This window comes from Symphalangus syndactylus, chromosome 10 (genome assembly GCF_028878055.3).
Source record: "Symphalangus syndactylus isolate Jambi chromosome 10, NHGRI_mSymSyn1-v2.1_pri, whole genome shotgun sequence".
NCBI classification, from domain to species: domain Eukaryota; kingdom Metazoa; phylum Chordata; class Mammalia; order Primates; family Hylobatidae; genus Symphalangus; species Symphalangus syndactylus.
In genome coordinates this window covers 17465133-17479395 of record NC_072432.2, presented here as the reverse complement: position 1 = coordinate 17479395, position 14263 = coordinate 17465133, and positions in this window count along the sequence as shown.

The window sequence follows — 14263 nt, the reverse complement described above, 5'->3', positions numbered from 1 at the left end:
AATAATGACCCCCATGGAAGAAGTCCTCCACTAATGACCGATGGGAAGTAGAGATAGAAATCTCCCAGCAGGCTGGGCACAGTGGCCCACGCCTGAAATCCTAGCACTTTGGGAGGCCGAGGCAGGCGGATCACAAGGTCAGGAAATCAAGACCATCCTGCCTAGCAGGGTGAAACCCTGTCTCTACTAAAAAATACAAAAAATTAGCTGGGAGTGGTGGCGGGCCCCTGTAGTCCCAGCTGCTCAGGAGGCTGAGGCGAGAGAACGGTGTGAACCCAGGAGGCAGAGCTTGCAGTGAGCCAAAATGCCGCCACTACACTCCAGCCTGGGCGACAGAGGGAGACTCCATCTCAAAAAAAGAAAACTATAAAGATCTGTGTCTACTTACTAATGATGAAAAGTATGGTCATGGAATATGCTAAGGTACAGTTGCATGACCTTGAGCTAACAACTTAGGATTGCAGCCTCAGGTTTTACATTTGTAAAGCGAAGAGCCAGCGCTTTGCCTGACTAAAGCCATGTTAATCGTGCGCTGATTTTCAGGGCTATCGGGATCAAGGGGAGTATGCACACCATAGGCCTCACACAGTCTCTGCTAGAATTGTGCTGGACTTTCTTCTTTTTCCCTGAATCAGAGACCTTGTTAACATTTGTGGCCTTCTGAGCTCCCCTCTTTAATCCTTCCAAGAGAGCTTCCCTGTCTCAGTTTAGCCTTTGCATATCCTCTCTTTCATGTGGGTCCAACTGGGGGTGGGTTCCTGGTAACTGGGTCCTTCCATACTCTTGGGGGTTTTGATAATCAGCTGGTGCATGTTCCTCTAGCCACTTAGTTGCTGTTTGGAGCCCTCTCCGCCTTTCATCTCTGTTACAGAGGAACATGGCAATCAGCCCAGGTGGGGTTGTGGGTCTGGATAACAGTTTGGAGCAAATCAATTAGAGCTTGTGGCTTTTCAGTTTAGGACGGGGTATTGTTTTTTCCGGTTGAGGAGGTCGGCAGAGGTGAAGGGCTGGTACACAAAAACACGCCTCTTCACCACGTGACCATCCTCATCTATCCCAGTATACCGCTGCTCTCTCAGGGGCATTTGTATCCCCGTTTTGGGTCGTAAACAAGCTGCCGAGGAAGGGGTGGAATGGCACAATGTTACTTACTGCAATTCATAATATCAATTATTAATTAATACTAATAATTATCAATGTTAATAACTGATCATACATTTTTTTAAATCAATACCGATAATGATAATGAATATTAAAGAGTTATACTAACAATAACAATAAATGATTAATATTAATGATTAATGACGCCTGGTATTAATAAGTGATATTGATCTTATTCATTAGAAAACAGTCATATTAGCTCCTAATAATTAATATTAATATTAATAATCTGAATACTTTTTATTAGCAATGATTTCTTAATATTAATATTAATATTGGTAATACATATTCATGTTAATAATAAATGAGGAATAATTAATACTAATAGTACACCTAAAACCTCAGTGGGTGTACACCCACCTGTGATATTGTTCCTAATGTCCAGGGAGGGAGAGAGCATGATATTACGTTCAATATCGCAGTAGGTGTACACCCACCCAGTGATGTTGATCCGAATATCATCTCCAGGGGGTGGCGTATGACGTTACTCCCAAAATAGCAGTGGGTGTGCATCCACCCGGTGATATTGCTCCTAAAATTCCTGGAAGAAGAAAATGCTATTACTCCCAGTATCGCAGGAAGTGTACACCACTTCTGTGACATTGTTTCTAATATCCGGAGGGGGAGAGGGTGATATTACCCCCAATATCGCAGGCTGTGTACACCCACCCTCTGATATTGTTCCTAGTAGCCAGGAAGGGAGAGGACAATATGACTCCCCATACAGCAGGAGGTGTATGCCCATCCTGGGAAATTCTTCCTAATATCCATGGAAAGGAGAGGCTGATATTACTCCCAATATGGCAGGGGGTGTACATCTAGTCTGGGATATTGTTCTTAATATTCAAAGGCGGAGAGGTTGATATTACTCCCAATATCACAGAAAGTGTACAAACCTGTGTAATATTGTTCCTACTATCCAGAAGAAGAGAAGATGATATTACCCCCCATATCGCAGGAGGTGTATACCCACTCTGTGGTATTTTCTCTAATGTGCAGGGCGGGGGAGGATAATAGTCTTCTTAATAGCGCAGGGTGTGTACAGCCCCCCTGTGACATGGTCCTTAATATTCCAAGGGGGAGAGGATGATCTTACTCCTAATACCGCAGAAAGTGTACACGACCCCAGGGATATTGTTCCCATCATCCAGGAGAGAAGAGGATGACGTTACTTTCAATATCGCATGGGGTGGACACGCCCCCAGTGATACTGTTCATAATTTCAACGTGGGAGAGGACGATACTACATCCAGTGCTGCTGGGGGTAAAAACACTCCTGTGATATTGTTCTTAATATCCAGGGACAAGAGGATGCTATTACTACAAAGAGTGCAGAGGATGGACACCCGTCTGTGATATAGTTGGTAATTTCCAGAGGCGGAGAAGATATTACTGACAATATCGTCAACACGCTGTGTGAGCACCGTGACTCGTAATATCCGGGGGGGATGTGGGGGTGATATTACTCCCCGCATCGCGGGTGTCGCCCGCCCCCCTGCGACGTGAATCGTAATACCCAGGCAGGGAGAGGGGGGTGATATTACTCCCCGATTTTTCCTAGGATCTTTTCTCTACTGCCACCCTGGGTTCACACCCTGAGACATTATTTTCCATATTCTAGCAAGATGCCGCTACTAAAGTCACCGGGGCATACACCCTGCTGTATTATTCGTAATATTGTAGGGGAATGTTAATCCTGATGTCACAGGACCCTACACACTGTGAAGTTATTCCCAGTATCCTAGCGGGACATTAATAATAATGTCACAACGTGTGTACACCTAGTGGTGTTATTCTTATTATCCTAAGGGGAGGTTACTTTTATTGTCACACGGGGCATGTTCCCTTTGATATTATTCATAATATCCTAGAGGGATGTCACTCCTTATGTCACAGGGTTTGTACACCTTGCCAAATTACTCGTATTATCCTCGTAAGATGTCACTCCTCGTATCACAGAGGGTGTACACTCTGTGATATTACAGTCATATTCTAGGGAAATGTGACTTTTAATGTCACAGAGGGTGTACATCTTGTGAAATTATTTGTTATAATTTTGTGGGATGTTACCCCTAATGTCACACGGGGTGGACACACAGTGATGTTACGTGCAACATTCTACAGAAATGTTACTCGTAATTCACAGGTCCTGTACACCCTTTAATATTCTTCATAATATTCTAGGAAAACATTACTGCTAATGTCACAGGGCGCGTAGACCCTGTCATAAAATTCATAATATCCTAGCAGGAGTTCACTACTCATTTCACAATGCGTGTATACCCTTTGATATTATTCCTATTGTCCTGAAGAGATGTTGCTACTGATGTCCCAATGCATGTACATTCTCTGATATTATTTGTTATATCCTCGGGGGATGTTACTTCTAATGTCACACAGGGTGTACTCCCTGTGTTCTATTTCGTAATATCCTAGGGCAATTTTACTTTTAATGACACAGGGGGTATACCATTGTGATATTATTCGTGATATTCTAGAAAGATGTTACTCCTACTGTCACGGGGGTGCACACCCTATGATAGTATTCATAATTTCCCAGGGGTCTATACTCCTATTGGCACAGAAGATAACACCCTGTGACGCTATTTGTAATATTCTTGAGAGATGATACTCCTAATGTCACAGAATGTGTACACCCCGTGTTATTATTCTTACTATTCTAGGGTGATGTTACTCTTAATGTCACAGGTGTGTTCCTTCTGTGATATTATTGAAAATATGCTAGCAGGATATTACTACTAATGTCACAATGCGTGTACACCTTGTGACATTATTAGTAATATTCAGGGGGGATGTTACCCATAATGTTACAGGGGTGTACACCGTGTGATATTGTTCCCAATATTGTAGGGGGATGTCATTCCTAATGTCACGGGGGGTGTACACCCTTCGATATTATTTGTAATCTTATAGAGAGATATTACTTTAAATATCACAGTGGGTGTACATACATGGTGTACACATTACGTGTGAACACCTACTGTGATATTATTCATAATATCCTTGGAAAATGGGACTCAAAATGTCACAGTGAGTGTACACACTGCGATATTATTAGTAATATCCTAGGGGAATATTACTCCTAAACCAAAGGCATGTGTACCCCTATGATATTATTCGTAATACTCTAGGGAGATGTTACTCCTAATGTAATATCACAGGGGTGTACACCCCTGTGGTATTATTCACAGTATATGAGAGGGATATTAGCACTGAAGTCACAATGTGTGTACACCTTGTGACATTATTCCTAATATCCTACGGGGATGTTACTCGTATTGTCACAGGGGTTGTGTTCGCTGCGATAGTATTCGTAGTCTCCTGGATGGATGTTACACCTAATGTCACAGGGTGTGTACATCTTGTTATATTAGTCGTGATATCCTAAGAAGACGTTACTCCTCATGTCACAGGGGCTGTATACCCTGTGATATTATTTGTAATATCCTAGCAAGATGTGACTTTTAATGTCACAGAGCGTGCACACCTTTTGAAATTATTCGTCACAGTTTCGCGGGATGTTACTCCTCATGTCACACGGGGTGCACACCGAATGATATTACTTGTAATATTCTATAGAAACGTTACTCATAAATCACAGGTGTTCTACACCCTGTAATGTTATGGGTCGTATTCTAGGGGAATGTGACATAAATTAATATCACCCAGCGTGTACACATTGTGATATTATTCATAATATCCTGGTGGGATGTTACTACTAATGTCACAATACGTGTACACCCTCTGATATTATTCATTATATCCTCATGGGTTATTCCTCCTATGTCACATGGGGTGTACTCCCTGTGATATTATTCGGAATATCTCAGGGGGATTTTACTTTAAATGTCACCAAGGGTGTACACACTGTGATATTACTCGTGATGTTCTAGAAAGATGTTACTCCTAATGTCACAGGCGGTGTACACCCTGTGATATTACACGGGCTAACCCCCTGTGGCATTATTCATAATACTTTAGCGGGATGATACTCCTCAAGTCACAGGAGGTGTGCGCCCTGTGACATTATTCGGAATATTCCAGGGGGATGTTACTCCTAAAGTCACAGGTGTGTATACCCTGGGATAGTACTCACAATATACTAGCGGGATATTACTACTAATGTCACCGTGTGTGTACACCTTCTGATATCATTTGTAATATCCTGGGAGGGTCTTACTCCCAACGTCACAGGGGTGTACACCCTGTGTTATTATTACCAATATTCTAGGGGGATTTTACTTTTAAAATCACAGGGGATGTCAACCCTGGGATCTTATTCGTAATATCCTAGGAAGATGTTACTCGTAATGTCACATGGGGTGTACACCCTGGGATATTATTTCGAATATCCTAAAGAAATGTTATTTTAATGTCATAGGGTGTGTACACCCCTTGATATTATTCGTAATATCCTAAGGAAATATTACTTTAAAAATCACAGTGGGTGTGCACACATGGTGTACGCCCTGTGATATTATTCTGAGGGAGGTATAACTTTTAATATCACAGTGGATGTACCCACTATGATTCTACTCGTTATATCGTAGAGGTGTATTATTCCTATAGTCATAGGGGTTTAACATCCTGTGAAATTATTTGTAGTAATCCAGGGGGATGATTACCCTGAAGTCGCAGGGTGTGTACACCCTGTGATATTATTTATAATATTCTAGGGGCATGTTACTCCTAATGTCGCAAATGTGTGCAGGCTGTGATATTATTCACAATCTACTAGCTGGATATTGTTACTAGTGTCACCATGCGTGTACACCTTGTGATATTATTTGTAATATCCTAAGGGGATGTTACTCCTATTGTCACGGGGGTGTGCTTTCTGTGCTATGATTCGTAGTATCCCAGGGGAATGTTACTCCTACCATACAAATTGTGTGCACTTTGTTATATTATTCGTAATATCCTGGAGTGATGTTAGTCCTTATGTCACGGCGGCGTACATCCTGCAATGTTATTCTTCTCATTCTAGGAAGATGTTAACTCCTAATATCACAGACAGTGTACAATCTGTGAGGTTATTCATGATCGTTTCAGGGGATGTTACTCCTAATGTCACACGTGGTGTACAAACCGTGATATTATTTGTAAAGTTTTTTTTGATATGTTACTCCTAATATCACAGGGGCTGTACACCCTGTCATGTTATTCGTAATATCCTAAAGAAATGTTACCACTAGTGTCACAGGCGGTGTACACCGTGCGGTCTTATTCCCAATATTGTAAGGCGATGTTACTCCTAACATCACAGAAGCTGTTCATACTCTGATAATAACTGTAATACCCTAAAGGGATGTTGCTACTGATGTCACAATGCAGGTACACAATCTGATATTATTTCTTAGATCCTCGGGCGATGTTACCTCTGCTGTCACAGGGGGTGTACATTTTGCCATATTACACGTAATATTTTAGAAAGATGTTACTCCTAATGTCACAGAGGGAGTACACCCTGTGAAGTTATTCATAATAGTTTTGGGGGCCGCTACTCCTAATGTCACCCGTGGTGTACAGTGATATTATTCAAAATATTTTATGGAAATGTTACTCCTAATATCACAGGGGCTGTACACCTTGTAATATTATTCATAATATGAAGTAACGTACCTACTGACGGCAGATCTGAGCTTTCTTCTTGGACACCTTATACCCACAGTCCTCCAGGTGTCGGCGTAGGGCATCCGTTCCCTTGGCGCACCCGACAGCCGTGGGGCGTCCCAGCAAAAGGTCATCAACCTACAGGAGCAACGCGCAGCCTGGGTCTCTGGTGGGAAACTTCTGGAGGTCTCGAGCCAACGCCTCCCCGAAGGTGCTGGGGGAGTTCTTGAATCCTTGGGGAAGCCCGGTCCAAGTGTACTGAGTAGTGACACCTGACTCCGGATCTTCCCACTGAAAGGCAAACAGCTTCTGGCTCTCAGGGGCTGATCTGATAGGAAAGAAAGCATCTTTCAGGTCCAAGCAGGTGAACCAGCTGTCCTCAGCTGGCAGCAACCCCAACAATGTGGACGGGTTAGGTGCTCTTGGATGTGAAGTCAGTGTAGCTTGACTAAACAAGCGCAAATCCTGTCCCGGCCTGTAGTCCTCGGTCCATGGTTTGGGAACAGGCAGGAGGGGAGTGTTCCGTGGAGACTGACGAGGAACTCTCATTCCAAAAGTTCTTAGGTGCTTGACATGGACCCGGATACCTTGAAGAGCTTCTCTAGGGACCAGGTCCTGTTTTTGCCTAACTGGCTGGGCCCCAGTCTTAACTGGCCAACCCTGGAGGGTTGTCTTCCGCCCGTACTCTTGGCCACCGCTTAGCCAGAGCTGGTCTTATCTCTTGGCCCTGCTCAGTTCAGAAAAGTCTCCATTCCTCCTCTTGGGGGACCGTAGGGGTCATAATGACTCCCGTTGCGGGTAACTTTAGCAGCCAAGAGCCATGTTCTGTCAAACAGATAGCGACTCTCAGCTTGCTAAGCAAGTCCCTTCCCAACAACGGCAAGGGACAGTCAGGCATGTACAAAACGGGTGAATCACTTTATGTCCTCCTACAGTACAAGTCCCAGGCAAGCAGAAAGCTTGCTTGGCTGAAACCCCCGTGGCTCCAGTGATGTCAAGAGTCTTTTTGGATAAAGGGGCGACCAGGGTGGTTACTAGCAAATGTTCAGCACCGCTATCTACAAGAAAATCAATGTCTCTACCCCTGACTGTCATTCTGACCAGAGGTTCTTTGGGGACACTTGAGCCCGGTCTCCCTCAGTCCAATAACCCTTCTGCCAGGTTGAGCCGGGCCCCTTCCCCCTCGTCCGGGGCCTCCTGCTCTGAGTCACCTTGTTTTCTTTTGAGCTCAGGGCATTTGTTCTTCCAATGTCCTATTTCTTTACAATAAGCACACTGGTTACGCTGCAAACTCTGACAGCCAAGCTGAGTTTCCTTCCCAGGGCCCCCCCTTCCCTTGCTTCTTTGGGGGGACCCCTCTGATTGCTGCAGCTAACAAACAGGTCGGCATTTTGCCGGGCCTGACGTTCATTCTCTTTGCGGTTTTCCTCGAGGCTTACTGCATCCCTGTTTACAAACACCTGCTTAGCTCTTTCTACTCATCGTGATGTATTCATCCCTGCAAGCCCAGCCTGCTTCTGCAGGTTTCTTCTAATGTCTTCTGCGCTTTGACGGACGAAAGCCATGTTAATCGTGCGCTGATTTTCAGGGTTGTCGGGATCAAGGGGAGTATGCATACCATAGGCCTCACACAGTCTCTGGTAGAATCCTGCTGGACTTTCTTCTTTTCCTGAATGACCTCAGAGACCTTGTTAACGTTTGTGGCCTTCTGAGCTCCCCTTTTTAATCCTTCCAAAGAGCTTCCCTGTCTCGGTTTAGCCTTTGCATATCCTCTCTTTCATGTGGGTCCAACTGGGGTTCGGTTCCTGGTAACTGTGTCCTTCCATACTCTTGGGGGTTTTGATAATCAGCCGGTGCATGTTCCTCTAGCCACTTAGTTGCTGCCTGGAGCCCTCTCCGCCTTTCGCCTTTCATCTCTGTTAAGGAGCAACATGAGCAACTGGTGGGAATCAGCCCAGGTGGGGTTGTGGGTCTGGATAACAGTTTGGAGCAAATCAATTAGGGCTTGTGGTTTTTCGGTCTAGGACGGGTATTGTTTTCCCTGTTGAGAAGGTCGGCAGAGGTGAAGGGCTGGTACACAAAAACACACCTGTCCACCACGTGACCATCCTCCTCTATCCCAGTATACCGCCGCTCTCTCAGGGGCATATGTATTCTCATTTTGGGTACGTAACCGAGCTGCCAAGGGAGTGGTGGAATGGCGCAATGTTACTTACCGCAATTCATACTATCAATTATTAATTGATACTAATAATTATCAATATTAATAACTGATCATATAATTTCTAAAATCAATACTGATAATAATGATAATGAGTATTAAAGTTATACTAATGATAACAATAAATGATTATTATTAATGGTTAATGACTCCTGGTATTAATAACTGATATTGATCTTATGAGAAAACATTAATACTAGCTCCTAATATTTAATATTAATATTAATAACCTGAACATTTTTTATTAGCAATGATTTCTGAATATTAATATTAATATTGGTAATACATATTCCTGTGAATAATAAATGAGGAAGAATTAATATGAATATCATGCCTAATACCTCATTGGGTGTACACCCCCCTGTGATATTGTTCCTAATGTCCAGGGAGGGAGAGAGCATGATATTACGTTCAATATCACAGTAGGTGTACACCCACCCAGTGATATTGATCCGAATATCATCTCCAGGGGGTGGCGTATGACGTTACTCCCAATCTAGCAGTGGGTGTGCATCCACCCCGTGATATTCCTTGTAATATTCCCGGAAGAAGAGAATGCTATTACTCCCAGTATCGCAGGAAGTGTACACCCCTTCTGTGATATTGTTCCTAATATGCAGAGGGGGAGAGGGTGATATTAGCCCCAATATCGCAGGCTGTGTACACCCACCCTCTGATATTGTTCCTAGTAGCCAGGAAGGGAGAGGACGATATGACTCCCCATCCAGCAGGAGGTGTACACCCATCCTGGGATATTCTTCCTAATATCCATGGAGAGGAGAGGCTGATATTACTCCCAATATGGCAGGTGGTGTACATCCAGTCTGGGATATTGTTCTTTTTTTTTTTTTTGCGGGGGGGGGGACAGAGTCTCGCTCTTTCGCCCAGGCTGGAGTGCAGTGGTGCGGTCTCGGCTCACTGCAAGCTCCGCCTTCCGGGTTCACGCCATTCTCCTGCCTCAGCCTCCCGAGTAGCTGGGACTATAGGCGCCCGCCACCGCGCCCGGCTAATTTTTTGTATTTTTAGTAGAGACGGGGTTTCATCGTGTTAACCAGGATGGTCTCGATCTCCTGACCTCGTGATCCACCCGCCTCGGCCTCCCAAAGTGCTGGGATTACAGGCGTGAGCCACCGCGCCCGACCTTGTTCTTAATATTCAAAGGTGAAGAGGTTGATATTACTCCCAATATCACAGAAAGTGTACAAACCCGTGTAATATTGTTCCTACTACCCAGAAGAAGAGAATATGCTATTACCCCCATATCGCAGGAGGTGTACACCCAGTCTGTGATATTTTTTCTAACGTGCAGGGCAGGGGAGGATAATAGTCTTCTTAATAGCGCAGGGTGTGTACAGCCCCCCTGTCATATGGTCCTTAATATTCCAAGGGGGAGAGGATGACGCTACTCCCAATACCGCAGAAAGTGTCCACCACCCCAGGGATATTGTCCCCATGATCCAGGAGAGAAGAGGAGGATGTTACTTTCAATATCGCATGCGGTAGACACGCCCCCAGTGATACTGTTCCTAATTTCAACGTGGGAGAGGACGATACTACACCCAATGCTGCTGGGGGTAGAAACACTCCTGTGATATTGTTCTTAATATCCAGGGGCGAGAGGATGCTATTACTACAAAGAGTGCAGAGGATGTACACCAGTCTGTTATATAGCTGGTAATTTCCAGAGGCGGGGAAGATATTACTGACAATATCGTCAACACGCTGTGTGACCACCATGGATCGTAATATCCAGAGGGGGAGAGGGGGGTGATATTACTCCCTGCATCGCGGGGGGCGCCCGCCCCCCTGCGACGTGGATCGTATTTGCCCAGGCTGGAATGCAGTGGCACCATCTCGGCTCACTGCAACCTCTGCCTCCCACGTTCATGCCATTCTCCTGCCTCAGCCTCTGGAGTAGCCGGAACTACAGGTGTGTGCCACTATACCTGGCTAATTTTTGTATTTTTAGTAGAGATGGGGTTTTGCCATGTTGGCCAAGCTGGTCTCAAACTCCTGACCTCAAGTGATCTGCCTTCCTCGGCCTCCAAAAGTGCTGGGGTTACAGGCGTGAGCCACTGCGCCTGGCCTGAACCCATCCATTCTTATGGCTTTAAATACTGTCTCTACGGATGACTTTCAAAATTTCATCTCTAGGCTGGAGCTCTCCCCTGTGTTCCAAATGCCCATTTGACATTTCCAGTTTGCATAACTAGGAACTTCCAATTCTCTAAGTTTTAGTTCAAATTTTACATCATTCAAGAGCCTTTTCCTGACTGTAAAACAGCCACCCTCTTCCCTCTCTCCTGTTACTCTGCATTACGTTACCCTTTTTCCCTTTGAGCATTTATTCTAACCATCACAGTTTTTATCTGTTTATTTACGATCTACCTCCTGCATTAGATTTTAATCTCATTCATCGGACTTTCACTAACTTGCCAAGTGCTGTTCTAAGCACTTTATAAGTCTTGTCATTTGATTTATTTATTTTATTTATGTATTTATTTTCGAGAGGGAGTCTCGCTTTGTTGCCCAGGCTGGAGTGCAGTGGCGCGATTTTGGCTCACTACAACCTCCGCCTGCTGGGTTCAAGCGATTCTCCTACCTCAGTCTCCCGAGTAGTGGAGATTACAGGCGCCTGCCACCATGCCCGGCCAATTTTTGTATTTTAGTAGAGGCAGGGTTTCACCATGTTGGCCAGGCTAGTCTCGAGCTCCTGACCTCAGGTGATCCACCCGCCTTGGCCTCCCAAAGTGCTGGGATTACAGGTGTCAGCCATGGCGCCTGGCCAAGCCAATATTAATTTACTTTTTTGTCTAGCCACATTAAAAGCTTGAAAAATAAAACAGGTTAATCTCACATTGCTTGTGTTCTATTTTGGTGGAATTCAGAGAAGCCAGTGTTAGTAAACTGATTTTCATTTTACAGTTCCACAAGAAATTCCAACATGATTTGTTAACAAGTACTAATATGTTTCGTATGTTTATATTTGTTTAAATGCACCATCAATACTTATATTTCTTTTTTTTTTTTTTTTTTTTTGAGATGGAGTTTCGGTCTTGTTGCCCAGGCTGGAGTACAATGGAGTGATCTCGGCTCCCTGCAACCTCCGCCTTCCAGGTTCAAGTGATTCTCCTGCCTCAGCCTCCTGAGTAGCTGGGATTACAGGCGCACACCACCACGCCTGGCTAATTTTATATTTTTAGTAGGGACAGGGTTTCACCACGTTGGCCAGGCTGGTCTCGAACTCCCGACCTCAGGTGATCCGCCCGCCTCAGCCTCCCAGTGTTGGGATTACAGGCGTGAGCCACCACGCCCGGCCAATGCTTATATTTCATGTTGAAGGGACACACTTCAACACATTTACTTTTGGAAACTGTTAAGCAGATAGAGGAGACACTGAAAAAATTTCTACCAGAGATATACCAAGAGTTGGGTATTTTTTAAAAAGCAGCTTAAACTAGGTTAGTTAAACATCGGCTTCTAAAAGATCAAAGCTGGATTTCCTCATGGAACAGAACACTCCCAGTTCTCTGAGGTCAGTGGGCAGAGGCTGTAGTTATAGCAGGTTGGCCTCATCTGATGCTTTTTTCTTTTCCTTAAACTCAGGATTTGTCCTGCTCTGTAATTGTAATCTCTTTGCCTGGCCTTTGCTTTCGTCTGTGAAGCTGCCACTAGGTAGGTTTTAAGTAGCGAGTAGTATCGTGTAGGTCTAAATAAAAACTAAATAGTTTCATTCTCTTTTTTCCCCACGTAGAACCGTTCTGTCAATTAGAGCAAGCAAAAAGAACAATGAACATTTTTGAGACTTTTCTCAAAAATTCATCTTGAGAATGTATTTTCAGAAAATCATGAAGTTTGAATTATTATCCAAATAAAAAAATGACGAGCTCTTCAGAGTGGGTGTTTTTTCTAGTTAAGAGATTACAATGATATTCCCACATCAGGCTTTTGGTGGCTAGCTTGACATCTGTCTTTGGAAGTAAAATGATTGGCAGCATTCTCAGTTTATGTAAAAGTTTGCATACAGACATAGCAGAAAGAACTTGGGTTTTTGGAGTTAGATTTGAGTAGAATACCAGATAGTATACTTATTGGTTTTGTGATAGTAAATTAATCTCACTCAATTTTTATAAAATGGTGATTGCGATTAACTAAAATCACAAATGTAAAATAGCAAATGCTCAACAAAAAGGCCCTCCTATTTTTTGATTTTAGGTGATTTCCTTTTAACACCTGATCAAAGGCAAAGGTTGACTTGATTTAGGATGAGAAGGATTTATTATATTTATTAACAAAGACGTAAAGCTTTTTTCTTTTTTTTTTTTGAGACAGAGTCTTGCTGTGTTGCCCAGTCCGGAGTGCAGTGGCTCTATCTCGGCTCACTGCAACCTCTGCTTCCCGGGTTCTAAGTGATTCTTCTGCCTCTGCCTCCCAAGTAGCTGGGATTACAGGCGCTTGCCACCACATCTGGCTAATTTTGTATTTTTAGTAGAGACTGGGTTTCACCATGTTGGGGCCAGGCTGGTCTGGAACTCCTGACCTCAGGTGATCCACCAGCCTCAGCCTCCCAAAGTGCTGAGATTACGGGCATGAGGCACCGCGCCAGCCAGAAGTAAAGCTTCTTAAGGTAATCCGACGAAATGGGAAAAGGGAACCTTGAAGAGAAGCGTGGGTGGCTATCACCAATATGGTATTTGGGGGAGTTCTCATAATTGTTTATCAATGCTGCAGAATAGCAGTATTCATCTTTCTCTTTTACTATCCTTTAAATGACTGACCTATGTGTAGTGTATAAAAATATATATATATTTAAATACAGGAAGCAGCAACACGCAGTATGAGAGGATAATTTGCGTGCTAAGAACAAATGGGGAAGCAAACAGTAAATAGAGGCAAATGGGCAAAGGTTGAGTCATAGGGAACCTGGACTTGCCTCAGGTATTTGTGGTTGGTAGTAGTTCATTACATGGGCTTGGACACCAGGTGGGGCCCCCTCAAGTCAAGCAAACGTCAAGACTAGTTTCGCACCCTTGTTCCTCTAGCTCCGCACCAGCCAGAGCCACCTACTCGGATCACGTTGGCAGAACCCAGTACTGTTTCGAGGCCAGATGCACCATTTCAGCAATTCAGGAGGAAATAAGCAGTGTGGATAAACTGATACCCATTTTTGAAAGTCGCCCTGGGTTCGCATTCAGAAGAAATGTCGACGCTGGCCATTTTTTTTTTTAAATGGGTGATTTGATAACT